At 40.3% G+C, this 7,803-nt stretch overlaps 1 long non-coding RNA gene across 5 annotated transcripts; it reads right to left on the reverse strand.

Annotated features, from left to right (window-relative positions):
• Positions 1 to 659: 659 nt before the first annotated feature.
• On the reverse strand, positions 660 to 7,538 carry LOC123047026 (uncharacterized). Of its 5 annotated transcripts, none has more exons than XR_006422724.1 (9): positions 7,240 to 7,537; positions 6,652 to 6,776; positions 6,392 to 6,526; positions 6,111 to 6,235; positions 4,292 to 4,696; positions 3,941 to 4,204; positions 3,778 to 3,859; positions 3,583 to 3,694; positions 660 to 3,485 (listed from the first exon to the last, which is right to left on the reverse strand). It is a non-coding gene; the product is annotated as an uncharacterized lncRNA (long non-coding RNA). The 5 variants fall into 5 exon arrangements; XR_006422726.1 differs by having other exon boundaries at positions 660 to 2,861; positions 3,211 to 3,485; positions 3,941 to 4,696; XR_006422723.1 differs by having other exon boundaries at positions 3,941 to 4,068; positions 7,240 to 7,533.
• Between the last annotated feature and the right edge of the window lie 265 nt (positions 7,539 to 7,803).

The raw sequence follows: 7,803 nt of genomic DNA on the forward strand, positions 1-7,803 counted from the left end.
CGTTTTGTTAGGGCATAATCCCTAGTATCCATTATGTTCTGATTTTGATGTTGCTATGACTTTGCAATGCTTAATGCTTGTCACTTTGGACTCGGGTGTCATGATTTTAGATCTGAACCGTTTATGTTATCGCCATTATATCTATGTTCTAGATGCAATGTTGCAAGTTATAGTCACCTACTACAAAAGATTTCATGCAAGTTCTTTCCATCAGCATGTATGACTATTTATGGAATACATGCCTACATTATATTTATGAACTTGAGCTAGTGCCGTATCGCCCTAGGTTATGACTGTCTCATGATGAATATCATCCAACGAATCGCCGATCCAATGCCTACGAATTTACCTTATATTGTTCTTGTGAAGTTACTATTGCTGCTACTGCTATCGTTACTGCTACAAAACCATTGCTATCACTGTTACCTTTAATGTTTACTAATACAATGCCCGTGCGTTGCTACGGGCCTTTGAGGCCTCCTTTGGTTTGGAGAAATTTTATAGGAATTCTATAGGATAGGATTTTTATAGAAAAAATATATTTAAAGTCCTTTGGTTTGTAGGAATAGAATCATATTCCTATGGACAAAATCTTCCTATCCTTCACATTTTATATGAAAATAATATTAACCTAGACTCAATGGGAAAATCCAATGATATGAATGAAAGGACATCTCTTTTCATATTACTATTCATATGATTTGAGATACATGACATCTCATTTACTATAATTTTTATATTCCTATTATTATTCCAACCCTATGAACCAAAAGGGGCCTTAGCCTTTTTTTTCTGCTTGCATATCCAATATTGTTGTATAAAGCTCAGAAAATTTTCAACCCCTTCCAACGACATTGCCTTGGGACCCTTGTCTATGGATTCTTTTTGAACATCGACATAATCCCTCTCCATCTCTTTGATATATACTCTGCAAAAATAAACATACATAGAAATAAACCTTTTGTATTATTATGTGCAACATATGTACAAGGAAGAACAATTATTTCTATGCATCTCTCATTGTGTAAAACTTGATGAGATTTGAGTCCCGTCCATCATAGTATGTCATAGTATGTCCGTGACTTTGTCGACGGACATTTTCAAAGCATCATCCGAAGCCATCCGTTTTATCTCAGACCTACAAAAGTCAACATATAAACATATATTAAAAAATATGCATGCATGTTGAATGCTGCTAGCTAAGTGCTCGTGCTTTGGCAAGGCATAACCAAAAACATATGCGCTCGTAATTCAGAAAATATATGTCAAACACAAGCCTGTAATATCTATTCATATAGCTACAAATATCAATTCTCTCTCCCGCTTATTTCCTTGAGAGTCCACATGCCTACTTAACCAACCACTCTTGAAAAAGACAAAGCAGCATGTAGCATTGTCGTCTCTTCAAAGGTATGTCATCTCACCATACCATTGCTTGACATCTTTTCTAGACTTTAGCAAAACTATGAAAATGTACTCACATACTCCAAGAGATGATGGCGTATTATATATCTGATTGGAAAATGAGAAGGTTACCACTACCTCAGAGAGATGACGGAGAATTGAATTTCTTATTTACAGTTAATGAAAGATGCATATTTTGATATGGCAACTTTATCTCCCCATTTCTTCAACCTCAACAAAGATGTTGGCTTTTTGTCTAGAAGAAATATAAAGGTCTCAGTAATAAAAATTCTCCCAAATAATTGTGGTATTCTCACTTGTTTCTACCAAGTAATAACACCCGTGTACAAATTCTAATAAGATAATTGTGTGCTGCTATGGAGTAGAAAATGACTTGAAACTATGGTAGTTAAACAAACATTCTCTCAAGACCTCGATGCCACACTAAGATAACATTTCTCTCTACCAGATGCCTCCCCTCCTCTTAACCTAGCGCATGACTTTGACTTCCCAACAAACTTGCGTTTGGAAATGGTGGTGAAGTTGTGACTCCGAGTTACTCATCTCTGGCCATGCTATATAATTTGATCCTTCCTTGAGTGATTTTTTCTCATGAAAAGAAAAGAGAAATGGCATGAACATAGAATTTCATTACTTTCTAATAACTTCAAATAGACATAATTATCTCCATGACCATTTACACTAAGAGTTTTCAGGAGCAGCAAAGGTACACCATAGCACAAAACTATTTACATACAAATAATTTCAAGGAGACATGATTATCTACATGAGCGTTTACCCCAAATGGTATTGTAGATTGATCAAGATACATCATAGCATAGATTTGTTTTAGTGCAATGATAACATATTCACCATCATGCAAAATTTATCCACTCATGTACCATTGAAATTTTGGCAGTTCATACTGTACTTACCAAGAGCAGGTTGACATAAGAAGACATCCATGGTGGGGAAAACATCCTGCGGTTTACCTAGGTGACCGTGCAATTTTTATTCATCGCAAATCTTCAGTAACCTATTAAATCATATTTACCTAGCTGACTCTTGTATGCGCAATTTATTTTTTTGGCAAATCATATTTATTAGAAGCTTACTAATAATCTACATCAGTAAACTATGCACTATTTAGCTGACTAAAGGATTACCTCAGTCCTCAGTATACAACAATCTCATTCTACACATCAGTATGTATTGTTCAAGTGTTCACAATAACACTGAATTTATATATTGCAAAAAATTCAGCAGTGATATGCACATCTTAGAGAAAAATTTAAAATAATGTCAAGATAAATTATTGGACCCAAGTACATGGGAGTACAGAACTCAGAACATGTATGATTGTAACTTATCCCAGTCCCAAGTAAGAGGGTCAGGATACCATATATCCGACAATGCTTTCCTCCAATGTCTTGAGCTTCCTTGCACACAGCTCAGACCTGCACAACAAATATTTGTAAGATGGTGATAATGCAACCTGGCTACCTGAGACTCGAAGTAATTTTTTGTATGCACCGAGGATAATAAACAATGAAAAACATTACACTGTTCTCTAAAATTGGTTAGGACCAGAAAAGGAAGTCAAGGCCAACTACACTATCATCTCGCAAGTATTGGCAACATCTTGCTTGCTCTTGGTCATTTCACCAAAGGATAGAAAATACTCCCTCCATCTCAAAATAAGTGACTCAATTTTGTACTAACTTTGTACTAAAGCTAGTACAAAGTTGAGTCACTTATTTTGAGACGGAGGGATTAGTAATCAATTTGCAGACTAATAATTCTCACATAATAGTAAAGTAAGATTGGTTCTTTCCATCTCCAGCTCTGCGACAAGCACTGTAACAATAAGCATATTTATGCAACGATAAAAATCAGCAAGCAGTTTCGTCTTGCCGCCCTTCTCGTCAGGGTGGGTGAGGGGGCTTGTAATGTGTCCTAGCCTCCGCCGAGCCAGCTGCATCATCCTACCGAGGAGCCGCCGCGCCTGGCAGAGAAAGGCCGCCCAACGCCATGGAAGGGGACACTTCAGTTCTCTTTATTTCCAGTTTATAGTACTGGTCCTGCAAGTCACATCAGGTCAATCTATTTTATCAAGAAACCAAATATTGTTACTCGGAGAAAGACATTAGTGTAGCTTTGATAGCAATGACAACATACCATGATTCCACCAGGGTCAACGGCTGATAATTATGTGATTGTTGTATTTGTTGCCTAGCGATGACCCTGTGAGCCGGTGCTTATCTCAATTTGATGGGATCTTGCAGTAGATCTGAGATATTGTGAAATTTGTCAACACAGATGCTGGATTATTGAAAATTAGTTGCACAGATGGATCATTTGTGCTGTGTGTACCTTCCTAGAATAGCTGCCGCTTCAGAAATAGTTGGATTTATGTACCATCGAGTTGCCAGACAGGACTTGAAGGCCAAGTTTCCTGTACAAAAAATTTAACAGGTAATTTTAATTTCTTATCTAAATTGTGCAGGATGGATATAAGAAGACGATAAGTACATACATTAAATTCATGTACTGGCATGCCAACAAATAGAACTATAATGGGTTCTTGAGCAGACCACCGTTGTAGCTTTGTCTGCATCAAGGGCATCTGCTAATTTTCCCCAAAACGTCACAACGGCAGGCATTCTGGAAAGATATATCATTGTTTCAGTGAAGAGATAAGAACACAGAATGAAAAATGATAAAAGTGGCGCAATGTGATTTTCTCATATCTGGTCAACCGATCCGCCGCTCGGCGCAAATATTCTTGTGATGCTGGTAACTAATCCAACATTCACAAGTTCAGTAAATTGTAAGTTGTAAGAAGTGGAAAATTATACAATAAAAACAATTCTTAAGAGTTGCTGACCTGACAACAAAACAATTTGTTTAATGCGGCTTTGATACTGTGTACATTGTAGGTCGTATATCCATACTTGGGAAAGTTTGGTGGCTGAGGCACAATTGGTTCCACGGTAGTTTTTTGGGCAAACACTACTCTCCATGGACGATCTACAGTTTTGTATCTTTCCCTAGCATATTGAACCTGGTAAGCGCCAAGCTTGTAAATTGTTGTTCCTTCAGAGATCCTGTTCTTGAAGAGCTGTACTTGGAATTGTGCCTTCCATTGTTCCGCCCTAGAAAGGAAGTAAATATGTGTATGGTAAACAGGTCACTGCCTTCAGGACCCCAATGTTCTCATATCCTTGTAATGCGGACGGTAAGGATGCCTCTGCTGGAATATCTTGTAACGTCTCAGCAGCATTTCATCCATCTATGAATTTTCAAAATAAATATATGTATAAGAAAACCTGCTCAGCAGAGCAACAAAATTACTGTGATTTAACAGAGACTATTGAACTCATGGCAAAAAAGAAAATATAAATCTAAACGCATGCATCTCCAATATATATGTTTCTTTCTTTCCAAAGAAAGTGACCACCCCAGCCGGCACAATCCAGTGCAATTTTTTTGCTGAAACTGAAAAAATGGAGATGTATTACTTGTCAACTTACATACACAACGAATCTACAATTTAATTACTTGGTCCATGAAAAAAGCCACATCTTGGTAAGCCATTGGAGCTTGGCAAATAAAAGAGGCATTCAGCAGAACAGACTGATTCAAACACAAAATCAGCATATCTACATTGTAGCTATTCTATCATTCCAAGTAACAAAGTAGCTTCCTTGATAAATGCATGAAAACTAAAAAAGGGACTGGTGATAGTCATCTTGGTTTAAATTAAATTAGAAATAGCTGCATGAAAGTATCTTTTGGTTGGCTCAGACAGGGAAAATATTAATAGTCCAAAAAATTGTAAGAAAGATGCGGTTACCTTTAACTGGTCCAAGACAACTGACATAAAGAAGGGCCATCATGATGCAGGCTCGGTAATCTACTGCCTCAATCCGTTGTAAGGGTAAATTAATTTGTAAGAGATAGTACCATTATTAGTTTTAGTGGTCTTATTATTACGTTGCTAGATATCTGAAATGGCAAAAATTGGGTTCGCTACTCAGCACTCACTCGTTCATGCAATTGTGGCTGAATTTAATATGTCAGTGATTCCAATTCTTTTACATAATGGTTCAGAAACTTGTTAAATCTCCCAAAAAAGATCAAAGAACAATGAAGAAAAAATGGGCCGCAGTCATTAGAAAGTCACAACAATATTGTAAAAATAGTTGATCCAGCGGGGGCATCAAGCCTTACCTCTGTTTGGAGCTCGTCAAGCAGGTCGCTTTGTTTCAAGCCTTTCCAATAAAGCCAGGTGATTTTTCAGCAAAAAGAATGGCATGTGATCCCATGATACAGTTATTTTTTAATTTATTTATTTTTTGCGAAAACCATGATACAGTTATTAGATATATCTAGTGTCGATCGGTCCTACTGTGGCCTTAAGAGAATAAGTAGACATGCGGCCAGAAACATATATATAGGTAGATATCATAAGGTCCAGGTTCTGTCCAGAACAATCGTCTCTAGCAAGTCACCAAATCAAAATATATCCATTTGTACAATTGTACTGAGTTTGAACATGCTTAAATACATAGAAATTAGAAAGTAAATAGCAGATTATATTGTCTGAAACTGATCTTCCTGGAGAGGATTATATTAGCAGCAACTGGTTAGTTCTAACAAAATATGATTCGTCTATTTACTTAAATAGTGGTTCACTTATTCACCTTCAATGTTTTGGAGTGATGGTGTTGATTCCCTTTCTGCCCTGCTTGTAATCTCATCAGAGCTTGAATTTTCCAATTTGTTGATGCTTGAAGGGCAACCATCTGCTACGTTCAACACGGACACCCTGCCATTACATATAAGTTAATTGACAGATTCTTGCTAATGGTCAACGACTAACAATCAAACTATGAAATGCATCGTGGTTAATTCTCACTAAAACTAATAATTCATATATTTCAGTGAATTTTACGTTAATCAAATAATCAAACTAATTAATTACCAGCATATGGCTGAAGAGGCAGTTGGTTGTGGTGCCTTGGACCTCTGGACCCGAGGCATGCAAGGTTGCAGTTGCCCTCCGGCCGCTAATCATCGGGTACGGACTCAAGCACACCCTAATGGCCGCCTCCGCCTCCTGGAATGTAACAGCATCAAACAGGGCATAGCATCAACTAACGGGACTGATTTAAGCAAGAAAATTAACTACTGAAGATCAGTCGATGACGAGGGGAAGAGAGATTTGTTTGGGTGGGTACTCACGAATCCGCTGCCATTGGATCTGCCAGTGCCCTTGTCTGTGATGATGACGACCTCGAGGATCTCGCCGCGCTCGAAGTGACGATGACCTCGAGGTTGCCCACTATGAACATGTGCAAAACGAACACCTGAATCACAAAAAGAACATGGAGCAACATCATCGCAAAAAATCTCGCACGGCTGAATCCCGATTCGCTCGCCTGTTTTTGGCGTGCAAAATAAACGCAAAAGTAAACAGAGGTGAAAATAATCCCCGCACACGGAGCAACTGGATGTCGCCTCGGGAGCCCCTGTAACAGTGTGATGTGGTCCATGTTTCCACCGGAGCCACCTCAAATCGACCCCAACCGCAAGGGGCCTGAGGTTGCCGCTGGGACTTCACGCCATCCGGGAGGTCGACGTCGTGCAGTCGCCATTGGATCAGACTGGGAGGAGGAGTGGAGAGGGCCGGATCCAGCAGCAAGGACCGGATCAGCACCATGGCGGCTGCAGCCACCTCTCATGGACGCCATAGAGCGAATCCCCGTCGTGGAGGCAGAGCTATGCGGGGCTGGCAGTGAGGAGTGGCGAGGAGAGGAGTGGTCAACGGACCTGAGGCAGTGCGTGACGGCGGCGACCTGGAGGCGGCGGTGTGGCACAACGACGACCTGGAGGCGGCGACTCCTCTCGTTCCTCAGCGGAGGCGGCTCATCTCCGATCTCGGATCTCGGTGGCTGCCTGTCTCGGGGCTGGGGCGGTCTTGAGAGATCTTAGGAAACAGATCGAGGGAGGCTCGTTGGCCAGGGCGGCGGCGAAGGGACGAAGGGAGGCGGCAGGCGAAGGAGGGCAAAGAGTCGGGCGACTGTTTCTTGCCCAAGGGCACGAAACCTCGCTCGAGGGCGCAGAGTGGGGCGATTTTTTTTCACTGGTTAATTTTCGCCGGCTTGCTTTCGCTGGTTTATTTTTGTTGGGTCAGTTGGATGCGACGGGAGATTAGGCATGTGGCGGCGGGTGGGGTACTCGGCTGGAGGTTTTTTTTGGTTTTCCGCGGTTGGGAGGGAGGTGGGAAGTAGTACCAAAGAAGTACCAAAATAGGTCGGGTTAGGTGGGACGAAAATAAAACCCGAAACGCGACCTACCAACTGAGACATTAGGAGTAGAGATGCTACCATTACT

This window comes from Triticum aestivum, chromosome 2B (assembly GCF_018294505.1).
Source record: "Triticum aestivum cultivar Chinese Spring chromosome 2B, IWGSC CS RefSeq v2.1, whole genome shotgun sequence".
Taxonomy (NCBI): Eukaryota; Viridiplantae; Streptophyta; class Magnoliopsida; order Poales; family Poaceae; genus Triticum; species Triticum aestivum.